Raw genomic sequence first — 25,364 nt, forward strand, 5'->3', positions numbered from 1 at the left:
ACACACGTGGGGTAACATCAAGTAGAAAACGACCTTCGACGAGTGATTCTTCGAGTTTCATGGCCCGTGGAAAGAATGGGCGTCCCAGTAAGACCATTGTCCACAAAGACCTGGTGATAATTCCAAACCCTAATACGAACCAAGTACCAAGTCATGTCAGCAAAGTGAAGCTGGAGGAGAGGGGCTTAATTATCCACCAGTTGCCTTTTAACAAAGACTGGACTCACCTAGAGTTGCAAAGAAACATCGAAAGCCAACTTCCAAGGGATGATATAATGTTTGAATACCTTCAGGTAAGCTTTCATTTTTTGTTTGTTTGTTTGTCTTTCTTGTCATTAAGAGATATAACTTAATTACATATTAGTAAGCATGATTTGTTGCAGGCCAAAATGCAGAGAACGTTGTGGAGATAAAAGCCTAGCATGAAACAGAAATGGCTGACTGAACAAGCGGCATTTGGAAATACAGAAACGTTTTCCCATTTATATCTAAGGCTTGTTTTCTAAAAACACACAGCATATTTGTTTTAATCTCACAGGGTCGAGTAGTTTCACCATCCAGGTGAGAGTAGTCCTGAGAAGGGCTGTTGTCCTTGAACCTGGGGGCTGCAAAACAGCTAAACGCTGGGTCCCTCTTCGAAACAGTATTTGTCTGACTCCCTCTATACTACTACAGGGAAGGGAGGGAAGGGAGGGAAGGGGAGGGATACCTATTAGATAGAAACGCCCCCGCCGTTATACCGATCGAACAGCGGCAATGGTTCGAGGAACAAACAAGTGTGCGTGGTTGATGAACTGTCAACTTTCCGAGGCCATCCAAAACCTCCCTCCAGAGCTTCGTGAGATAATTTACAAGGAGTATCTCGCAATAAAAAGAAGGAAAAAAAAGGAAATGGGCTGGGACAAGGTACACGAGCATATTTCAAAACTACCTTTCTGCCAATACATGCAGCAGATTGTACCAACGATAATATGCTTCGATTATATGGACTGCTATTTCGAGGGTTGTTGTTTTCCCTGTTTCCAAAGGGGGGGGGGGGGGGGAACTCTTCATAAAGTATCGCTAAGCCCACCGATGGGGTTAATACTTCTCATAGAAGCCAGCCCTGAGTACAAGAATTTTTTGAAAGTATGCTCCTGGGATGGTTATGAATGGCATGAGTGGTTCCTTTTTGGCAGGGAGCGTTAGCGAAAAAAAGGTGGGGGGTTCCTAGTAAAAAACCTCATCGTCATCAAAGGAATCAGCCTCAAGCAAACCAGAAACGATCTCGCGCGTAATATCGCGAGCATCTTTTTGCAACTCAGGTGTAAAATATTCGTGAGCGAGAAACGCGATCAAGTGGAAGCAGACTAGCATGTTTTTATAATATGCAAATAAAACTGTCTGTTTCTAAAAGTCAGTTCGAAGTGGGGGGAGGGGGGGGGGTCTGTTATTTTTTTTATCAGTTCCGCTTCAAGTCTGCCGCGGATGTCTTTCTCCAGTTTCTTAAAATCGGCATCGGTAAGCTTTCCTTTTGACGGTTGGCGAAGCATCTTTGCTCGGACTTGTTCCTTGAGTGCGTTATACTGTTGAAACTCGGAAAGGATGGTGTCAAACTCGTGGGAAGACACTTCGTTGTTATTCAAAGCTTTGGAGAGCAATCTGTTGATTGTATCCCGCTTGGCAACGGCGAGCGTGGTAATCTCTTGATGTTTCTTTTATTTTCGAATCAAGTTTTTTGCTGGCGATTATCAGCCCCGAAGAAACGAGAGCTAAGCACCCCCCAGCGCCGCCTAGAGGAACTGTTGCCGGCAGGCCAACCAAAGACATAGCGGAGCCAAAACTAGCGCTGGAAAACGCTGCCGAGAGAACGCTGGAGCCGGCAGCACTCCAATTAACGAATTTTCTTGCCCGTTTGTATTTTTTTGCAACCAGGCGATAGTGGGCGACCTCACGGTCCAAAGTGTTGGCAATCTCCTTGATCTTTTGCAAGCGGAAATTTTCAGAAGGCGCCGCCAATACTGGATAGAGAGGCTCGGCAGGCGGCGCGCTTGGAGGTAACAGATTTGCAGAAGGCATTGTATATAAAGAAATTTAATTTAACTCTAATTCAAAAAGAAGCGGGAAGCCCTTGAAATCAGAGTTTACCATTTTCATCTTTGACGCTAATAGTAATGCTATTTATGAACTCGTCCGTAGAGCAGTCACGCAAAACCTGTTGCGGAGAACCATGGTAGCTTACATTTTCAAAAGGCTTCCCTTTCACATCAAACATGGCTAAGACATCTGACCTTTTGCCATTGAACAGATTCCGTTCTTTGTCGATCAAATCACAATGAATAAAATATGTCGTTAGAGATGTAAGCCTTTTTACGCGGGTTATAAGATTCAACTTTCGCCCAATACCAAGCAAATTGGCTAAATCGCGATCAAGTTCAATCGGTTTCTGCCCCAAATTTCTGATTACAAGCTGGCCAATAGGTTGATTTATTGCTTTTTGCAACTTATAGTTATATTTGCCGAACAGACCGTCTATTTCTTTTGCAATTCTTTCTAAACTATAATGCCCTGGGAGTAATTTACTAACTGACAAAGCTTTATCTTTGTCTTTATCTCCCAAGGTGGCTGAACCTTCTTTTTTCAAAGTGTCCTAGCTGTTGTATAAACTAAAAGATATGAGTTTCATGAAATGTACTTTCGGTATCGGGTTTTTAAAATAGATAGTCCCTCCGTTCTCTTGGGTGACAATAGTGAGAACAACCATTTTATATTTAACAAACAAAATTGTGTTCAAATACAATGGCGAATCCGTGGAAATATCCTGAGTTTGTGAAAAAAGCGGCAGTCGCCAAGGAAAAGGCGTGGACAAATTTTTTAAACCACTTTCCAAAAGCGGACAAAAGCCGGTTCATTTCACAAGAAAGCATCGACGAGAAAAATAACGCAACCGCAGAGGCGTTTTTCAAAGAAAGCGAAGGCTCGTTACAAAGCGAGACAGGCGGTATTGGAGTGCAGAAATGAAACAAGCGCTAGGTTTGGGAAAGAGCGGGGGTCTTCCTTATCAATTGGCGCCCCTTGGTTCAAAAGTTTCCTTGCCCATCCCCGCGGAACCTTTCCACGGAAAAGCGCCAAGCTTGAAGAAAATATTCAACGCCGAAATCAAAATTTACGTCACGCCTGACCAATATTTCACAACAAAATTCAGAGAAATATTTCAAAAAACCAAACTGAGCCACACTTCTGCAGCCGAATCAAAACGCTGGTTAGGAGGTCCTGACATAAATATTGGCCGCAACAGCTCAACTTCGCTGTTTTCTGCGCGACACAGGGGTGTGGAATTTCTCGCGAAATCTTTGACAACGGAATAAATCTCCCCCCGCAGATAAGAGCTTTTTACACCTTCCACGTGTATTTCACCGTCAGGCTCATTTTGTACCAGCTAGGAGGAATTCAGAGCATGAGCGCTTTGCCCGAAGACCCGCCTTTCAGCCAATTAAACAATCATTATAACGTTGCTTCGTACAAAAGGCTATGCAGCGAGTTCGGCATAGACCCCTCGAGCGATTTTCGCTTCACGCACGGGCCAAACCACGGGCTTGGAAGTGTTTACGTTTGCGCGTCCGGCGCGTCTAAAACTGACTATCAATACCCGGGATGGAACAAATTCAATGATGAAGGGGGGAAAGCGATTAAAGGAGACTTGATCTATTACATCGAGCCGGGTGCCGCTTCTGATACCCAATCGGACTGGTTCGCGCCAAACACAGCATCAGGTTTGACGCAGGCGGGCTTGTCGAGAATAAATCAGTCAATCGAGGCTTTCGTTTACTGCATACTGGGATCGCAAGTCAACGTCCGCAGCAGCATTCTCGGTTCTGGTGGCCAGGCGAAAGAAGCCCAAAGCGAGTTTCTTGTTCTGGTGGAAGACGCGATCAGACAGCCCGACCTGGCCGCGAGCGTGCAAAGATACCAGCTCGCGGTGGATCAAGCGAAGGTAAGGCTCAATCTTGCTGTAGCCCCCATGGCCTGGCTTATGCCCGCGCAAATGATAATCAACACCGAAAGCACAATCGGTTACAACAACAAGCTGAAACAGGCGGTCTCTGGGATGAAACTGGGGGTCAACAACGAGGTAAACCCGGAGACAAAAAAAGCCGCTCTTAAACTCATGGCAGGCGGCCCGTCAAAAATTAACCCTCCCAACAGCCATCCTTCCAACCCGATACACAAAGCCGCAACAGCCGAATCAAGGAAATCAGCTTCGACCGAAACTCAACAAGCACAGCCAGCGGCGCAAAAAATAGAGCCCAAGGCTCCAGATAAAACACCGCAACATGAAATAAACAAAACGGCGGTAATTGTCGGTGTAGTAGGATTATCGGCTTTGCTTTTCATGGCTTGGAGGTAAGCTACCGCTGCTTCTTGAAATATTTTTCGAACAAAAACTCCACCGCGGCGAGAATAAGCAGCCAGGTGTGCTCTGCCAGAAACCCGACGACTTGGCCGGCAGCTTTGAACAGGAAGCTCACGATCGATCCGATCAGCCCGAGCAGCAGGGAACCAAGATCCGAGCCGATTTCTTTCAGACCATTGCCCAATTTTTTGCCGCTGGCTTTCAAAGCTCTCATAATCGGGCCGACCACAGCGCCAATTATGGTGCCCACGGCTATAAGAATAGCAGAGACCGTCAAACCATATTTTTTGAAGATCTCTTTGACCCTTTCCAAGAGAAGCCGCGCCCTTTCCCTTTCCGCAATCTGAGTTTGCAAACGCGCGAGCTCCTCGTTTCTTTCTTCCACTCTCTCTCTGGCAGCTTGTACGTCGGAGGGCGAGGCATTCTCATCTTGAATGATCGCCTGATCTTCCTCGTTTTGGCGCTGCAGCTCGCTTTCCTGCTCTCTTAGATCATCCAAACGCTTTGTGGTATTAAGCCTTTCTTCCATCGCAATCCTGTTCTTTATCTCTTCCGAAATGCTTGCTTCAAGGCGGGCGTTCTTTTCATCTTGATCGGCCAGTTTTTTAACATTTTTTTCGCGTTCTTTTCTTTATTTAACCGCGTCTTTTAAATCTCTTTCTAAATTATTTGCCAGTTGTTTCTTCCTTTTAATTTCTTCTTTATATTCTGGCAGGTCTTTGAGTTGAGCAATCTTGGCTTTTTCTTTATTTAACCGCTCATTAAGAGACATTACCAATTCGTTTTGTTCACGAAATTTTTGTTCCGCTTCTGCCTTTTTCTTTCTTAATTCCTCAAGTTCTTTTTGCCTTTTTCGAATTGAATCAGTGTTTATGCGGATAACTTTTTGAGCAGGATCTCCCAGGGCATTTTTGACAAAGGTTTTTTTTAAGAATTCTTGCTGTAAACCTTTGCCATCATCTAAAGCTATTTTGGTCTCACCACCTCTCGGGCCAACAACCACTATCTTATTTTTGGAGAATTTGATGTCCAGCTCTTCAACTTTGGCGTTGGGTTATATAGCTTTGATTAATTTTTTGACTCTTTTGATTTCTTCGTTTTGTAAACTGGGGGGGGGGGGGGGGGACAAGAGGGATTGCGGAATCAGGAAGGATTCCCGTGTTTGGGTCTCTCAAAGCTTCCAGCCTTCTTTCAATCTCTTCGTCTGTAATTTTTCTCGATGTTTCTCCATAAGACGTTTCAGGCAGCCCTGTCTGCTCGTGTTACCACGTTTGCATTTCTATTGTCTCCCCGCCATGGTAAGGAGTGGACGCCAAGCCTGGCTGAAAAGGCTGGGTTCTTTGAGACTCTTGTTCAGCACTGTCGTCATTATCGTCCGTATGCCCTAGGAGAGTATCGCCTTCTTCGTAACCAAATTCGCCTCCGCCTGTAGCCAGGGCAATATATTCCAATTCTGTTATTTTTTAAATTAGAAAATAATCGCCGGCGTATTGTACAATGTCAGTGCCAGAGAACCTTCGCCCAACGTACACAAAAAAGACATTACGAGCCATGAATGCCGAGCGCGCGGTCAAGCGAATCACCTTTTCACGCACCGAAGCCAAACCCGGCGATACGCTGTATGTTTCAGTGCCCAAGCTGAACGTGAACGAGGTTCTGGTGCCGGGCTCGCTAGCGCTTGTCTTTGACATCGACCTTTCTGGGGGGCACGCCAACAACTTCCTTGTCCAGAACGTCACGCGGGCGCTGGTTGACAGGCTGCTCGTTAAGTTTGGAGGCACTACCCTGCAAGACACGGTCGGATATGGCATCTACAAAATCTTTTATGACCTCTTCTTTTCGCAGGAAAAGCGAGACGGCATGTTTCTCGAAGGGATTCAGAGCGAGGATCTATGCAAGATCCGCTCAGGCGCGGGAGACAAGAAAACCTCGGGCGTCGACGCTGAAAACAAGCTGAAAGAGGTATACGGAAGCAAGTACTGGATCAGGCTAGACCATCAGATCGTAACTGACCACGGCGTTTTCTACCCCCAAGCCCTTTACAACGACCTCGTATTCGAAGTAACCCTTGCTGAAGCTGAACATGTGGTCAAAGGCTCTGGTACAACCATGCTGAAATACAAGCTGACCAACATCCAGCTCGAGTACGAAATGATCCGCAGCAAGACTCTGGCAGACGAGGCGTAGAGCGTTTACTCTAGCGGCAAAGAGCTCGCCTATGACCACGTGATGCGTTCTGAAGTGGTGATCTTCAAAAAAGACACCGACACGAGGAAAAACATCAAAGTCGACGCCCAAAAAAGGTCACTAAAAGCCATCCTGCTACTGTTCATACAGCCGTATGGTGAGTGAGCCAGAGATTCAGAAAAATACGTCTTCCCGGATCTGACGAAAGTCAGCGTCACGATCAACGGCTCGCCCAACATGATTTACAACAACAACGGCGTCGAAGGCAAGGACATGTGGGAAGAGGCCCAACGCTTCTTTGTGAAGCAAAAAAATAAAACCGAGCACATGAATGCCACAAAATTTTACACTGGTAATAATTTCGGGCTTGTGATTGATATGCGCTCCATGGCGGACCAAGAAATGCACGGAAGTGGCAAGCGCCTTGTGAACAGTACAGGCGGTGTCCAGCTGGAAATCGAGAGGAAAGCCGAAGGCTCAGGCAACGTGAACTGCCACGTATTCGTCATCGCCGACTCCCAGTTCAACATTATTGACAGACAGTTTGAATCTGTGCAGAATTGAATATGAACATGGACCCAAGCAAGATACCCTTCAACGCTCTCATTGTGGGGCCGACTAACTCAGGCAAATCAAGGTTTGTGGTGGACCAGATCTACGGAACTTTCCGCTTCAAGTTCGACTACATCGTGCTCATCTGCCCGACATTCGCGCACAACAAGACCTACGACCGAATTGGTGAAAATGGTCCAAGAATGAACGTGATAATGTGCGAGCAGCACGACGTGGAAAAGTGGTTGAAGTTAGTGAGATGGCTTTTCGAGGACGTCAACACGCTCATAATACTCGATGACTGCGCAGCCTCCAAAGATGTGAAAGGGCGTACAGGGGAGCTGGTGAATCTCGCCTTTTCTGCTCGACATATGGGCATCAGCGTTTGGGTGCTGACCCAGAAGATGACCGGCATAACAGCTTCCTTCCGGGAGAACGTGGCGGCGATCGTTCTCTTTTACATCCCCTCGGCCAAGACCACGAAAGCCATCTTCGATGATTACGCGGGCGAACTCTCCCCGGATGAGTACAAAGGTCTGGTTTCAAAGCTGAAAGAGCGAAAGTTCTCTTATCTGGTGTTCTCGCTTCGCCACCCCTACGGGGTTAAGTTAATTTGAATAAAAAAATGAAAGTTGAATATAGCCTTGAACAATGCCTGAAGAAGAGGCCGCGTTAGCAGAAGTTATGAACCTACTTCAAACCGAGCCCGAGCCGTCGAGTGGTCCAGCAGGTGGCATAGTTCCAACCGCCCCCGGACCTGACATACCTGCTCTTCGTGAACAGCTGGCCGTGCTGGTGTCTACAGGCAAAGCCAAAGAGGCCATCGGAGTGCAGTTAACCCACGAGCAGGTTAAGCGCCTAAGCGACAAAGAGGTCGAGAAATTCACCAAAAGGTACGAGACGTACGTGGGCTCAAAGACAACAGAAAGCCTGATCGACAGCCTCATTTTTCTTGTAACCAAAGTGGTCGGAATGTCCGTCAAAATCAAAGACATCGACGCTTATCAAAAAGAACTCAGAAACGACTACATCTTAAACAAAGAGCTCTCCAATCTGGCCGGCAACCTTGCTTTGACGTGCGGCCGGTTTCTTGCTGCGGCCAACGCGGCGCTGATCACCACAAAACATATTGATTTTAACTCGCATTTGGAAAGAAAGGCCGAAGTAAAATTGGAAGAGCAATCCTCAACAACCGCTGAGAGATTGCAGAGAAATCCTGAGTGAATTTGTAAGCATTATTATATTCGCTCATCATGTCTACCGAACAATCCGAGAGCGCACCTGCCGTCACGGCGCATTCGCAGGGCGATAGCCAGACAGCACCTGCCGTAGATATCACACAGCAAGCGACAACTCCAACTGCAACAACGGCAACGCGGGGCGTAAAAAATCCCGAGCGTGTGGCTGCTGGAAAAATGGTTGCTGAAAGAACGCGGCTGGCCCGGGAACAACAGAAAAAAGCGGCTGAGGCTTATATCGCAAGCAATAAGGCGAAAGCCACCACAGCGACCCCTGGGCCAGCCCCGACTACAGAAGGCGAAAGCCCAAAGTGTGGCGTAGAAAAAAATCGCGGCCTCAGCACCACCCAATGGCTTGCTGTTGCCAGCATAGTCGTTTCACTGGTCGGGATTTATTACAAACGTGAAGAGCTCAAGGCCGCATTCGCCAAAAAAACGCCTGAGCCCGCACCTGAGCCCACGCGTGTCGAGCCAGAACCTGCTCGCGCGACACAGCCAAAAGGTTTAAAAAAATGATTTAAACCTTTCCGTACGGAATATATATCAACACGCTTAAAGTTGACGTTCCCCAGATTCTCATCTCTTCAGCCGCAATTTTTGGTATCTCGTTGGTATGGTACGACTTCAACGTAAAGGTTTTTCATACAGTCCGCGATCTTCTCGAGGTAACGCTGTGTGAAACGGCCGAAGAAGAGGCAAGAAGAATAAAAGAAATAGGGGAAGAAATAGAGGAAAAAATAAGAAGAATAGAAGAAGAAAAAGAAGCCGCGGAAAAGCCAGATTAATTTATTGTAAACTTTTATTTTTACTTATATCAACCGCTATCATGTCAGACAACAAGCTTGTTAAGACCATCGTGGACGCCGCTACTCTCACTGGCTTAGCCGCTGGCATCGGCTGGGCCGCAAAAAAGGTTGTAAAAGAGAATTTCACTTCTGATCCCAGCAGCTGTACGATGAATTACGTGAAGCTCACCGCCGTCATGGCGGGCAGCATTGCGCTCAAACAGTACCTCGAGGACCAAAAAATCCCTCGCACCAGCGTCTGAAATTAACGATTAAAAAAAAAGACTTCTGATATATAACACCATGGCGAGCATCGCGATTATGGTTGGCGGGGCTGTGTTGAACGCCACGGCTTTTATCGGAGGCAATTATCTGGCGAGGGCGCTTGGCGGGGGCGACAAAGCTGCACTTGAAGAAAAAAAGCGCCATGACAAAGCTCTCGAGGCGTACCAAGCGGCTTACGCCAAATACACGCGCGACCGCACCAAACTTCTCGACTGGATTGCGACTAACGCTGAAACAAAGACGGTGGCCAAGCAGAACTTCACCAACACCGACTATGCCTTCAAACTCTACAACCAGGCTCATCCTGACGAACGAATGATACCCCCAAAGAGCCCAAGTTCCCAAATTTCTATCAGCCAAGCGAGCAGCGGAAAAATGGTGAACTCATGTTCGTGGGCGCCGGGGCGCTCACTCTGGGCTACGCAGCCTTCCGTTTCCTTTAAACTTTTTAAACTCCTTCTTATAGTAACACTATGGAAGCCAAACTCGCAAAGATACACTATGGCCCCGGGGATACTGGAAAGGTATCGCCGCGATTAAAAAATTAGCCGAAGCCGCCAAGGTACCTGAAGAAACCGCAAAAAGGTGGCTGTTCAAGCAAGCGCTCTGGCAGATATTCCTCCCTGCGCCGAGGCGAATTCCTCGGCCGAAATTCGACGTTCCCACACCCAACGCGGTACACCAGGTGGACCTTCTTTTCCTGCCGCACGACAAACTGCCCCGTGGGCGCAAAGATTTCAAATACGCGCTGACCGTTGTCGACGTGGCCAGTCGCTACAAAGAGGCCGAATCCCTGACTTCTAAAAATTCTGATGAGGTCGCCCAGGCCTTTCAGAAGATTTACAAGCGCGCGCCTCTGAAATGGCCTCAAATGCTGCAGGTTGACCCCAGGCGCGAATTCATGGGCGCTGTCACACAAGAGATGGACAAGCACAAAACATATATCCGGCGTGGGGGCGTTGACATTCACCACTACCAGGCTATTGTTGAACGTTTCAACCGCACCCTGGCTGAGCGCTTGTTCGAGCACCAGTACGCCGTTGAAATGCGACTCCCTGAGGGCCAGCGGTCCACTGCCTGGGTCAAAAGACCTCCAGAAGTTGTTTCGGCTTTAAACAACCAGGTAACAAGCCTTATCGGCAAGAAACCCGCCGTTGCCATCAAAGAAAAATCTGTTTATGCAAGGCCGTCGATAGACAGCGATTCCAACTTGAAACGGCCGTCTGATTGTGATCCGGGGCTTCCGGCTTTCCAACTCATACGCCTGCCCGACCTCTTCAAGACCGGAGAAATACGCGCTTCGCAAGGCTCTGTCGACTACCTTCTCGTCTTTGGTGTAAATGGTGTTTGTTTGTCGCTCCAAAGCTTCAATGAGCTTCCCGTACGCGCTGTTTCCCAGCAGTTTGAACACTTCAGCGAGCAGCGCCCTGCTTTTATCCACGTCTCCTGCCCGGCGCGCCTCCGTCACCTGCTTCACAAACCAGGGGAAGATCTTGGCCGGTTGGTAGTCGCTTGTTCTGTAAACCTTCGTGACCACCGCCCCGTGGTTCACGTACCACAGCAGCAGAGGAGCATACACCAACAACCCTTCTGCAGACAGCGCCCCCGGCTCCGCACTTTCTGCCGGTTTGAGTTAAGTAATCGGCCATATTTTTCGGCACAGCTTCGGCAGGCACCTTTTTGTTGTAAAAGAAAGGACACATCTCCTCAAACTTTGGATGCAAGCGCTCCGGAATCTCGATGTCGACTTCGGCAAATCCAAACCAGCTTCCTTCTTTGAGCCTGTGCGTTAGTACAGGTACCGCCTCCGCTTGGAACTCGCCGCTGTAGTGCACGACTCTTTTCTCCCCGCAAGGCATTTCTGTGAGCATGGTTGAAAGATAGAGAGCGTTGGCGTCATAACCAAGGATGTTTTCGCAAAGACGCGGTTTTGGTATTCGATGAGACCTGATCCGCGTTACATCAACTTCGGTATACCTTGTAAAAACTAGGCTCGGGCCTCCGACAACAGCTTCTTTCAGCATCTCATACGCTTCTTTACCCGGGCTGTAAAGCTCCGCACCACGCTCAACCGCTCCCCGGAGCAAGTAATGTAAACTCACGCCTGGGATGCTTATAGCGTCTTTCAGAATGTCGATTCCCTTCTCGGTGTAGAAGTTTCTCATCTTTTCCAGAGCCTCAAGGCCGGGAGCCACATCGAGATTATTGTAGTAACGCAGCCAGTCTGAGAAGGTACGCATGCCCTTTTCTTTGAACAATCGCTGACAACCCTCCCATTCATCCTGCGTGAGAACGTATTCACCCTTTAGCTTCGAATACCACTCCTCGTATTTTGGGAGCCCAGGGTAATCAAGCTCACTGGAAAAGTTGAAAATTTACAGAGTATGTAAATAACATGTAATTAACATGTAAATAATCAAAAAGAGACTGTAAAGATTAATTTACATGATTTTTCCCCTTTTACATGTTTTGGAGGTTTCATGTAAAAAACATGTAAATATTTCAAGTGAAACATGTAAATGATGAAGAAAACACTGTAAATGTTTCAAAGCAAAGGGCTAAGATAATGTAAATAACATGTAAACTGTTCCTGCAAATACTGTAAATAGCCTGTAAATTTCTTGTGATTCAACCTGGAAACCCGTAAATAACATGTAAATTTAATACAGGGAGGTTGCCATAATACTGTAAATAACATGTAAATAAAAAGGGGAGGCTGTAAACAACATGTAAATAAAAAAAGGGAGGCTGTAAATAACATGGAAAATGAAACCAGGAGCCTGTAAATAACGTGTAAATCAAAAAAGGGAGCCTGTAAATAACATGTAAATCGAAAAAGGGAGCCTGTAACTAACTTGTAAATCGAAAAAGGGAGTCTGTAAATAACAAGGAAATCAAAAAAAGAGCCCATAAATAACATGTAAATCGAAAAAGGGAGCCTGTTAATAACATGTAAATGGAAAAAGGGAGCCTGTAAATAACATGTAAATGGAAAAAGGGAGCCTGTAAATAACATGTAAATCGAAAAAGGGAGCCTGTAAATAGCATGTAAATGGAAAAAGAGAGCCTGTAAATAACATGTAAATGGATAAAGGGAACCTGCAAATAACATGGAAATTGAAAAGGGGAGCCTGTAAATATCCTGTAAATTGAAAAAGAGAGCCTGCAAATAACATGTAAATCGAAAAAGGGAGCCTGTAAATAACCCGGAAATTGAAAAAGGAGCCTGTAAATAAACTGTAAATTGAAAAAGGGAGCCTGCAAATAACCTGTAAATTGAAAAAGGGAGCCTGTAAATAACATGTAAATCAAAAAAAGGAGCCTGGAAATAACCTGGAAATGTAAAAAGGGAGCCTGCAAATAACATGTAAATCGAAAAAGGGAGGCAGAAACCCTGTACGATAACTTGTAAATAATAACTTGAAGAAAAATGCATGGAATGTACTGTTTTATTGTAATCAAATCTGTTGACCTTAATTATAATAGCAGAAAACATGCAAATTTATACAGAATCAGAAATTTATTGCAATCAGAACAAACTCAGTAAAATTCAAATAGTTTTTATATGCCGTGAATAAGGTTTACAATGTACACATTGCAACAAATAAAACATGTTTTCTTTTCTTGCTATCCATAACAAGACGACTTAAATGTAATTTTGTGCATGGCCAAAATATTTTAAAATACCATGAGTGAGCTCCTTTAACCGAATTCAAGCACTTTTCAAGAAGACTACTAAAATTCAAGACCTTTTCAAGATTGTGCAAAACCATGTCATATTCAACTCTATATAATTCATAAATAATAAAATGATTAAGAACTATACTGTTGTCAGCTACAACTAGAGAAAATTTTGCAATTTAGGCGTATTACTAAATTAAAATTGTTTGCAAATGGATACCTGTCTTAAATATATACTAAATTCACAAAGTCAAATGTAACATAATGATAATACCTTTGTCATAAAATGAATGAATAAGCTGTTTTTTTCTTACTAAGTAATTAATGTAGGATTAAATTAGCCTTAATAATTATTATGAAAAATGTGGGAGGCACGATGGCCTCGTAGTTACATGTAGTGCGCTCAACTCCTGATCGAGTGGTCCTGGTTCAAGCCCTAGGCGGGTACATTCTGTTGTGTTGTTGGGCAACACACTTTACTCTCAGTGCCTCCCCACCCACGTGTATAAGTGGGTACCAGCGAATTTAATGGTGGGGTAACCCTGCAATGGACTGGCATCTCATCCAGGGGGAGTAGAAATAGTCCTAGTTGCTTCCTGCTACAGAAAGCGTGATAAGCTCCAGTCTGTTGGGCCACGTGGCTCATATGCAGACTTTACCTTTACCTTATTACCCACTGTATGAAAATCACTGCAATGTAAGTGTGAAATATTGATCAACTTTTTTCATAGAGTGAATTGTTCTTTTGAAATAACAGAAAATAGGGAGAAAAAACATTTACCACAAGATAGAGATTGACATTTTAAATTCATCATAAAAACATTCATGCCGAAGGAATACTACATTGTATAACATAAAACAAGGCTTCTGACATCTTTTAGGCTATGTTTGCAAAGTCACAGTTTCCTTCTTTTTCCAAAACTGTACGGAATCCAAACAGGACAAACATTTTGGACCCCTGACAAAACATTCACTGTAAACAATATTCAAAATTTCACTTTTTCTTTTTGTGATAAAAAAAAACTGTACCGTAAAAAAAAAAAAAATTCATAGGGACCTGTTGAAATTGAAAGGCCTATCTAGTACGATAGTTCCCAAAACACATCATAAGTTAATAAATTATTGTTCTGGTACTACATGTATGTAAACATAGCCTTTGCTTTTTATGATGAAATCTTATAGCTGCTGTATTGAACAATAAGTATCAACCTAGCAATCCAAGATATTCAAATTTAACGCTAATTCACTAACACAGGTACAGTGTAGGTGATACTTCAAAGCATTAAAAATAATGTTTAATAATTTATGCCAGAAAGTGTTGAAGGTCACCATGTTAGACTGTAATGCACCAGGGGCCCATTTCTCGAAGGTCCCAAAAAGTTTTTGCACCCAGAAAGCCATACCAAAATCTGAAATCTTATGCTTACAGAGCTGTTTTATTCACTTATTCTCAATATGAACAGAGGTTTCCTTCACACAAGAAGTGTCAGGCATATATAGCTCTTAGTTTTTAGACACAGCTCAATTAAAGATGGCTTTGTGGGCCCGAAAAGTTTCCAGGACCTTCAAGAAATGGACCTCGGACCCCTTATAGAGTCATAGGTACTGTAGTCTTCTCAGTGGCTGATTTTTTCCAGATCAAGCATCAATGCCAAGGAGTATGCATGTATTGACCACTCTCAATTTTACTTCATCCTACAAGTAACATAAAACATTTCGTTAAATAAGATAAGTTATGTCTGAGTATGAATCAGCAAATTCTGTGTATGATATCAATCAGCGAATTTTACACTGGAGTTATTATTTTGTTTCTTATCATTCCAATTTATACTGTGACATTTGAAATCGGACTGTAGCCGGTCATGTTGACTGGCCAAAGTAATTTTAGCTTGGTCACGTCTCATTTCTGACTGGTCAAGATATTTACGAAAAAATCACGTACATGTAATGTGAGCCAAATTAAACCCACAAATATACAGTAATAGATCACAGAAGACATCAAAATGTGGTAAAAACATCAGTGACACACCTGAAAAATTCACAGATTCTGTGACACACTCTGGTAATGGCTTATGTGACTATTTTTTGTTTTTACCACATTTTGATGTTATCTGTGATCTACTCAAGGCAGGAAAAAACCCAGGTCTGATTTCCTCAGCCAAGTAAATTTTGCTCTTGGGCAAGCGAAAATAGAAGTTCAGTGGCCCAGTGGGCAAGTGAAATTACAATGTAGCGTCAGTAGTCTTGTGAGTCTGAATAAAAATGCCAGCTTGATAAATGATAATTTCCAGTCATTCCATTTCAAAACTTAAGACCTAAAGATTAGTTAATTATTAGGTTGAAAGCAAGAATTAGTTTGGAATCCGAGTGTACTTCAATCGCATTTGTCCTCTGATTTCCTCACTGGCCACCACACTGGCAACTAATATTTAAGTGGGGCAAGTGAAAACTGAAATTGACTGGCCCACTGGGCAAGTGACTTACAATTTTTTTCCTGCCCTGCTACAGATGCATGAACAGATGCATGACACATGAAATCTACATGTATTTGGTAAGAACCCAATTTCGCACAAGTAAAATGTACAGCTGTGACAGGGCTCTAAAGTGCTGTCTGGTCATCCCAGGGTAAGGCAATCGATTGAAATCGATTGTTTACGTGCCCACTCGGGCTCCTTCAACGAGACTTTAGTCGCCCACACTCGTAACTTAGGCGCCTCAGGCGACCAGGCGCCCGTTAGGCAGCAGCCTTGAATTGAAAGTTGGTCTCTCTTTGTTAGTTCACCTAAACTGTAGAAAAATTGTGTCCCTCAACACAATGTTTGATTGTAACTTTTTTATGTAGATTTCAAAGGCACTACCAAAAATCCCCAAAACATAGTCCCTGATACATGTATGCCAGCAAAATATTCTGTTTACGAGACACAATGTTATGTTTTTATGCAATTGTATTCATGATTTCATATTTCACTTTAAATCTTTTGTTCATTTCTTTCTTATTAAATGTTGCTTAAAAGATAAGCTCGTAACAGCAAAATTGATAATGCTTATTGAAAATTTGATCACAATCGATTACTCATGACGAATCTTTTTATTGATTTCTGATATCATTGACTAATTTCTATTGATTGTTATGAAATAATCGATTGACTATACTGTGTCGTCCAAGACAAGTAGATTTTCCTGCCTGGGCAAGTTACTCTTCCTTTTTTTCAAGTCCTGTGTAGTTTTCACGACAGTTTGAGGTACATGTATACCTCTTTATAAAGTATCATAGTGTTTTTTTGTGAAAGAAAATACCACAACATTTAACTTACTACAGTATCAGCACCAGTGGGTGCAATGTCCATGTACAGTTGTGTATAACAGCATATTGTAACTTGCATGTAGGTACAACTGTAGACACTTGAGTAACTTCAGAATACTTACTCTAGCATAAGAGAAATTTCTCTGCTGAAGATGGCACATTACATTTTAGCTTACTAGCATTCACATCAGAGGGCAACATAACCTTACAAGAGCATGCATCAGAAAGAATCATGAGGTGCATATAAGCCAATAACAAATGTCGCATGCTCATGCTCAGTTATCGAGAACAGATAATAACAGATAATAAAGCTCAGCTTAATTAGTGCGGTGTCGCACCCGTGCAACTTCTAGGTTTTCCATGTACATGGTTTTTACATGTTTCTTACAGGCTCCCTTTCTTTCATTTACATTGTTTTTACATGCTTCTTACAGGCCCCCTTTTTTCATTTACATGCTTTTTACATGTTTCTTACAGGCCCCCTTTTTTCATTTACATGCTTTTTACATGTTTCTTACAGGCCCCCTTTTTTCATTTACATTGTTTTTACATGTTTCTTACAGCCCCCCTTTTTTCATTTACATTGTTTTTACATGTTTCTTACAGGCCCCCTTTTTTCATTTACATGTTTTTTACAGGGTTACAAACATAACATTTCCAGACTTTTTACAGCATTCGCTTGAATTACTTACACGTTCCTCACATGGTTTAGCAAAGCAATTTACATGTTTTTTACAAAGGCAGATACTGTAAAAGTGCGTAAAATATTTTACGGGTTTTTACATGTTCTTCAAATGATCATTGTCGACAAAGACAATGTAAATCACTCTTTACAGAACATTTACATGCTGCACTAAAAGCTGTAAATTTCCTGTAATTTTATTTTACAAAACCCTAACATGTAAATTGTAATTTACAAAGAATGTAAATCAAGATTTACATACTGTAAATTAAAATTGACATGTCCATGTAAATTTTCAACTTTTCCAGTGAAGCTTTTCGGGGGTGTCAAACCATTCGTATGGAAACCACGATTTAACTGTCTTGCATTCGTAGGTTTTCACCCATTTATCGTAGCTCGTCCCCGGCCCAAGATAGTTGATGATATCAAGGAAACGGAATCCCCAGGTGAGCAAGAACATGGTTTTGTTCCCGTTTTTTGCCACTCTGACTTTGGGCGATGTTTCAGCAAGGCGGCCAGCGAAGTGGTTTTTGATCAGATTTAGATCGTAACTTCCTGAGTTAAAGCCGTGGACAGGAACCTGGTTGCACCATTCCTCGATTTTTTGTCGCTGCGCTTTTGGAAGCAGGTGCACGTCTTCTGGCACAAACTCCGCTCGTACCTGGGCCCGGATGTTTTTTCCGCGTCTCTCCAGCTCTTCCACAAACTTGCGGACCAACTCCGCGGGGTCTCTTTCACAGATGTGGGTGGGCTCTCTTTCGAGGGTGTCGCCAACGCTCACCGAAACTGGTACGTGCGCGTTTTCTATCGTGAGCGCGGGCGTCGGCTCCATCCGATGATTATTTTCCCCATACCCCTCGAAATCGTACAAGATCGCGTGCGGGTAGCTTTTTGTTTCGGCCTGTGGCGGTTCACCCTCGATTTTCCCGACTTCGCACGCCCAGGCCTCGATAACTTGGTGGCCGGCCTCTTGAAGGAATCTTGTGCGTTTCATTGTGGTCTGGTACCTATCTTCGCGCGTTTGGTTGTTGCGGTCAATGATTTTATCGCGATCGTGCGGGTAACATTTTCGACACCCGTGCCAGTGGCAGCCGTGATATTGAAATACAGTCTTCGTTGCATGGTTGTACCCGTCGACAGGTGCGCGCTCAACCCAACGCTCGCCGCCGTGCCCGCACATTGCGTGGTGAATGTGGATTTTCCGCCGCTTGGCTTCTCTTTCAAGCCACAGAAGCGATTCTTTCGAAGCGTTGTTTTTTGGATAGAAATCTTTCTCGAAAGCTGTCTCCGGGCTTCGCCCCTTTCACCTGGGCAATCGATTACCTTTTTCCCTTCACTGCAGGTTTGGAAATGACGTTGTAGATTGCAGACTTTTGTGAATCTCGATCTACAATGCGTGCACGCATAATTTTTGGCCAACCTGGCAATATCTTTGATGACGAACGCGTGCCCTTCGTAGATACCGATTGCCAGAATGTTCTTCAAACTTGCTGATGGGTTTCGTCTAAGGTGCCATACCACTTCTTCCCCCCTCTCGGGCTCATACACCCGGATGCCGAGCCAGTCCGAAAAAGCTTTACCTTGATTCAGATGCCTTTCAACCTTGTCTAGTTCATCCAGAGACGTTTTTGGGCAGTCGGTCGGCATTGTTTTTGAGTTTGAAGAAACTCTTGGCTAGACCGCGGGCCGCTTTTGTGCTTCGATCGGGACGCACTCCTCGGTGCACAGCGATACAACGCCAAAGACACAAGTTGTCTTTATACGTATCCAAAGCCGCCATCGCCCCGCCATGGGCAAGGTTGCGCAGCCAGTCCGGCAAAGGGCCTGTACCCAACAACGGCTGACGATCAATCACGACCTTCAGGTCAACATTAAAAAAGCTTACAAACTCCCACTTTGTTGCTGGTCTTTCGATTTTGTCATGGTCCAGGCGTTTCGTCTCTTCTTCACTCAGCCATTCTTCCGCCTCTGCCAGTCTATTTATCCAACGTGAGCCGTGGTTTTTGTAGTACAGAATCACCGTTCCATCTTCAATGTTGCGCAACTGATACGAGAAAACATACCTCAGGTAAAACGATGTGACAACATTTTCTCGAATTTTTTTCATAAAGTTTGTTGTTAGGTCTTCTTCCAGGCCTCTGATGAAGCGCCATCGAATATAACGCCGTCCTTTACTCTCTTCCCCCTCATGTCTTGCATCCTCGCACAGGTCCAGGATCTCATTCTGGTAGTCTGTCACTGTTCGGATGTTCTGTGCAGGGAAAGGGTCGTACTCCCTCAGAAGATCTTGATTTTTTCTCACCTTTCTTTGCCGAGGAGGGGGTCTTGGTTGGTAAGGTTTTGGGATTAAAGGTTTTTGCAAACGCTTCTCCGTTTCTTGGGAAATGGGTTCATCCAGCACGTTCTGAACAATCTTTCTAACAGCTGGCTCGTTTTCTGCAAGTAATTGCTCTAAATACTCCAACGTTGCTGGGTCAAATTTTGCAATCTCTTCTTTCAGAATTTCTTCAAACCTTTGGTCGACAGCAGACATGATGTGTATAACTAAAGTTACTCATTTCTCTAAATGGGTTGACCTCAGCTCGAGCAAAACAAGTTCAAAAGTTTTCTTTGCTTTTTTGTGTTTGCGGATTAGCCGTTGTTTTAGCACGATCCCGCCGCAAGAAATGCAAAGACGGTAATGACACAAAACCCCAACTCCACAGCTGACACACGGGGCAGGGATTTTCATTCCTTTCTTGAGTTGATAGTTGTGCTGCCTGCAATAGGCGCCGACACAGCTCTTTCCGCAGTTTTCTTTCCGGCTACGCATCAACCACGCACACTTGTTTGTTCCTCGAACCATTGCCGCTGTTCGATCGGTATAACGGCGGGGGCGTTTCTATCTAATAGGTATCCCTCCCCTTCCCTCCCTTCCTTCCCTTCCCTGTAGTAGTATAGAGGGAGTCAGACAAATACTGTTTTGAAGAGGGACCCAGCGTTTAGCTGTTTTGCAGCCCCCAGGTTCAACCGAACCGAGCTTGTGAGGTTCGGACTTAGAGCTGGGGGCTGCAAAACAGCTAAACACTTCTCCCTCTTCGAAACGGTATTTGTCTGACTCCCTCTATACTACTACAATGTTTTCCAACTCCACACAAAAACAGTAACACATATCACAAGACCAAAACAGTTTAGGTAGTGTTCATTTTTATGTAAGTAAATTATTGACAGTACCTTTACCCTTTTCAAATCACCATGCCTATAAACTATGATGGTAAATACACATGCATAAGCATGTAAACATGTGCTTGGTTACATAGCAGTTGTCTCCTGTCATTCGCATGTGTTTTCACCAAAATTTCTTTGTAAATTTGACCGTTTTGGATCATTCTGGACTTTTTTCATTATTTTATTGTTAACAATGAAGCTTCAAAGTTTAAGAGGGGGCTTGTCTATGAGTGTGGACAGTAACTATTTGTAGAGATCACTGTCATCACTTTCTGGTTGTAGTGATGGCTCGAAATCTTCTGTAGGTGTGGTCTTTTTCAAAATAGGTAGTTTTAGTGTCTGAAATGTTTCCACTTTTATCCTATTTGATTTAATCTGATAGCTGCCGTATTCATGAGACGTGCTTGCTTTTTGTATAGGCTTGCTATGGAACCCTAGTAACTCCAAAACTAGCAAAGGGAGTGCGAATGGATGGTGAAAGGACAAGGGAGTGTGTACATCAGATGTCTAGAGCCCCTTGAAGACGAGGATAAAGATGAAGAGGATGAACAGCTGATGACACCAGCCTATCATCTGTGCAGTGATGACCTCACAGAAAACCCTGCTGAAAAAAGTTCTTCAACTTCACAGAAGCAAGATGATGAACCTGCATCCACAGATCCGGGAGATGCACTCCTTCTTGAAGATCTAATGCCCTACTTCCCAGAAATCTGGGACAATCAGTCTATTGACAATAATTATAATGCTTTAGTTAATATTAACGATGTATTTTCATCAACTGGACCATCAATTGATGGTGAAACTGCACTATCAAGTGATGGTGAAGTGCCGACTAACGTTATAAGAGTGCATAGGTTGCATGTAAGGGTTGATATGCTTGAGATATTCTCAGATCCATCCATATTTAAGTTCAGTTTAAATGCCATCATTATAAATCAGCTTGGTCATGAAGAAGTCGGTCGAGGAATCGGGGTCTTGAGGGAAGTTTTCTCATTGTTTTGGAAAGATTTCTATGAGTCACACATGTTGGGGGAGACTGAAAGAGTTCCCTATATCAGACATGACTTTGACAGGAATAAGTGGGAAGCAGTAGGGAGGATACTTGTAAAGGGATACACAGAGAGCCAGTATTTTCAACATAAGATAAGCTGGGCCTTCCTTGCTGTTTGTCTTTTTGGGGAGGGGAGTATTACCCGGGAAATGTTGCAAGATTCTTTCAAACGATATGTTTCTCAGTCTGAAACCAAGCTTACAGAGGGCTGCTTGGCTAATACTATAGCTTGTGACAGCGAAGAGATGCTTGACTTTTTGTCAACATTTGATTGTAAACGGAAAGTCGTACCCGGCAATGTAGCAGCAACCATGAGCTAGGTTGCCCACAAGGAGATAGTGCAAAAGCCCCAATATGTGAGTGATTGTTGGCAGCCAATTCTCGCCCACCTTAAAATCTATTTTCCAGATGTAAGTTCTTTAGATAAGTTGTATTCCTCCATCATACCAACCAATGTCAAAGTAATTGCCCTGCTCAAAGCCAGTCCAGTCATCGCTGCTGAGAGTGAGACCATTTCTCACATCAAGAGATTTATTATAGGGCTTGATGAAGCAAAGCTAACAACCTCTCTGAGATTTACTACAGCATCTGATGTTATTGTCACTGACACTTTGACAGTATCGTTCACAGATAGTGGAGGTCTTCAGAGAAGACCAATTTCTCACACTTGTGGTTGCACTTTGGAAGTGCCTAGCACATATGCAAGCTTTTGTGAGCTTAGAGAGGAATTCATGGCCATTTTGAATTCTGATAGTTGGGAGATGAACATCGTGTGAAGAGTTATCAGACAATAAAGTTACTGTCTGTATCCTGACGACCTTAAGTTTTTCAGACTGTTAGTTTACTGTCGAGTTAACTGTTGAATTAAATCAGTGTTACAACATTCTTGCTTTTACAAGTACAGGAGACATCATTAAAACATTTTTTTTATGAATGTCAACATATTGTTATAGTGTAACCAAGGCTGACACAACATTTAAATATTTTGTTTCGAATGACTTGTTTGAGGTAAAAACGTTACATATCTTTTGTTACGGTTTCAAACAATCTATTTTAATTGAAACAGTAATAGTAATAAAGGCTGTTTTGTTTGTGGCTGATTGTAGTCTCTAGTGTTGATTTCGTTCTTCCACATTTCTCATGTTCCCCTAACATCCCGCGTGGCCTTATTACTGGGTATAATTTGGTTATAGGTACGCACCAACCAAATGCTTAAGAGCAGCTTCGCCTAAATATCAACTATCAAACTCGCCCAGAATGAAGCCCTAAGGGTACTAGTTACAAAAATATTGTTTTAAGTTCGATAACTCAAAAATTATTTTTTTTCCGCAATTTTTTCGTTTCGATACCCCAAATCGGCCAAAATCCATCGAAAATGAGCGGCATATTCAGAGGCTCGTAAACTCAAAAGTAAAAATCTTCATTACAATCTGATTGTACGTCGTATTTGTACTTCCTTTCTTGTCTATTTAGAGCTAAATAGATCGTGATTTGATTCGAACAAAAATATTTGATGAATTTTCTAAATTAACGACCCAAGACAGCTTTACAAGAGGTCTACATTTAGCCTATTTTCAAATGCTAAAAAGACCGCTCAATTTAGTAAAAAGTCCCAAAATTAAAATTCAGGGAAAAGCCTCGCTCACTAATAACTTGCAGTTTGTTCTCCTAAACAGCAAAAGAGACCAGCGAACTGAGGATCCACTCTGTTTTTCCATGCAGCGTGACGTTAAAAATAGAATTTTCGCGGGAAAATTTAGCCTAAATAATGGTAAGGATTTGTCGAGTTTGAAATGTTTACATAGGTTAATGACGATTTCACAGCTTAAATATTCTATATTGCAGTCTAGCTAACTATTTTTTTGCAAATTTTTCAGTAAATCATGGATAACAGTCGCAGAACGTCGGTATAAGGTGATATTCTTCGCTAAAAATTTGGCGGGAAATATTTCTGGCTAATGATTTTTTTTGGACTTTGCGAGACCAATTACTCCGATTTGCCTGTGGATAACAATTTTAACTAAACTGGATATTGATAACAGTGCAAAAGACTATCACAAAAATGTCTTTCTTTGGAAATAAACTGCCGCACTTTTGAAAAACGACTCGCTGAAAATGGCTAAAATTTGGGTCACGCTCATTCACGATTCGGTGGCGATATTTGGCACCTCGTGAAAACCGTAGAATTAATGCGAAAGACCTCTAATATTTCTCAATCAACTAATAAGGGAACAAATATTATCTCACGAAAATAAGAGTTTTTGGAATTTGTAGGAAGTATCTTTTAGGCTCACCTAAAGTTGCCCGAAATTTCGATCGTTTTAAACCGCTTAAGAGGCCAAAATCATGATGTGGTGATATCTCGAAGAAGAACGAACCCCTACCTCGGCAAATGTCATGGTTGTTAATCTTTTCGGATAGCTTTTATACTGTGAAAAGATGAATGTAAACGGCCGACCTCGATCTTTTGGTACTGCCCGGTTTTCTCTGACAACGACTCTTAATCCCCTTAACAGAAATATCTAGCATTTGTTATCTGTTGTTATTTTGAATGGATTTTCTGACATATAACAGCAAATTTGCTGTGCTTATTCCACAAGATTCTTATATGTGGGTATTAACTGCAGCAATTTCACAATAAATAACAACCGACAAGATTAAATACGATCACAATGGAAAAGTTTGATACAAGGCGATTGTAAGAACCTGAATATAAAATAGGTGTATCAAATAAAATTTAGACAGGTACTTAAATTAATCCATGTAATGAAGTAAGTGCTTTCACTGAAAATCATATCAAGATTAATCTTCATCAAAATCTGACAATACTTTCAACCTTTTCCAGGGCTTCCTGGAATTTGGTGACATCTGGGGGGACAGGGTAGAGGGTCCAGGCATACCTGGGGGCCCAAATCCACCATAGAAATTCACTGTCCCAGTGAATGTGTTATTCACCACACTATTATTATGAGGCTGAATGGGGGAGGGGTTGCTTTTGGACTCATCATTTTTAGGATTGTTCCCGCTTATAATGAATGAGCTGTCTGCATTGGTTCTCATCGTCCCCCTCATACGAGCTGAGGCTCATAACACTGCGGTGGCCTGTTACATCGATAATCTGGTCTCGTGAGACTGCTGCACTTTTGAGCTTCTGCACACAAGTGTTCCAGCTTGAGTGGTTGGTGAACTTTTTTCCAGTAGAAGCTGACAAACCAGACTTCTTGGCCATCGACTTCATTATTTCCCCTATCTTGTACTCCCCCATGCGTTGCCGACTGAACCACACTGGCCCCTTTGGTTTCGAAATGGTAGTAAGATACAATGGAACTTTGTTTCTCATTTCAGGAGGTCGTCTGTGATTGAAAAATAAATACTTCATGGTACAATGTACACTGGTATTTCAAAAATTTCTAAAATAAGTCTATACAGAAATAAGTATTGAGACAATTATTTATTTATCTGACAGGTACTTTGTCAGAAGTTTGTTAGCTTCAACGCTAATCGATCGAACAACTTTTCATTACGAAAAGTCCGAAAAGAAAAGATAAAATAGTCCAGCTCAAGAAAAATATGGGGAGTTTATTAGAGTTGATCCATATAGGGAGTTTTCCAAATCTCAGAGATGTGATAAGGTATACACAAATATATATTTTCTTTCCCATTTCATCACAGTTTTGCTTTGCGGAAATATTTTTACTCTTTCGCTATGTAGGGATTTCTCCCAAGTGAAATTGTCCGTCTGCTAGCTAATTTTATTTGACAACAACATGGTCTCCCCTTTGAATCAACTCCTCAAACAACATCACCGGACATCTTTCCTCGCCCGTTGCGAACATTTTCGGATGGAGAGCCCTGTGCTTCACCTTCAAGCCACCTTGTCTTGTTTTTTGTAGGACCCTCTTTGAATTTTACGTACTTGACTGAGTTGTCTGGACTGGTAATTATTTGGAAATCCTCGATTTGCATTGAGTAATGTTCCTGTCGTCCACGCAGCCCGAA

At 43.2% G+C, this 25,364-nt stretch overlaps 1 protein-coding gene and 2 pseudogenes across 1 annotated transcript in view; all 3 read left to right on the forward strand.

The window, feature by feature from the left end:
* LOC145487131 (uncharacterized) overlaps positions 1–25,364 on the forward strand; it is a 76,386-nt gene that overhangs the window by 28,739 nt on the left and 22,283 nt on the right. The gene's annotated exons all lie outside the window — the stretch shown is intronic.
* LOC145487096 (uncharacterized) lies at positions 44–22,141 on the forward strand (annotated as a pseudogene).
* Positions 5,871–7,144, forward strand: LOC145487100 (uncharacterized; annotated as a pseudogene).

The sequence above is a fragment of the Orbicella franksi genome, chromosome 5 (assembly GCF_964199315.1).
Source record: "Orbicella franksi chromosome 5, jaOrbFran1.1, whole genome shotgun sequence".
NCBI lineage: Eukaryota > Metazoa > Cnidaria > Anthozoa > Scleractinia > Merulinidae > Orbicella > Orbicella franksi.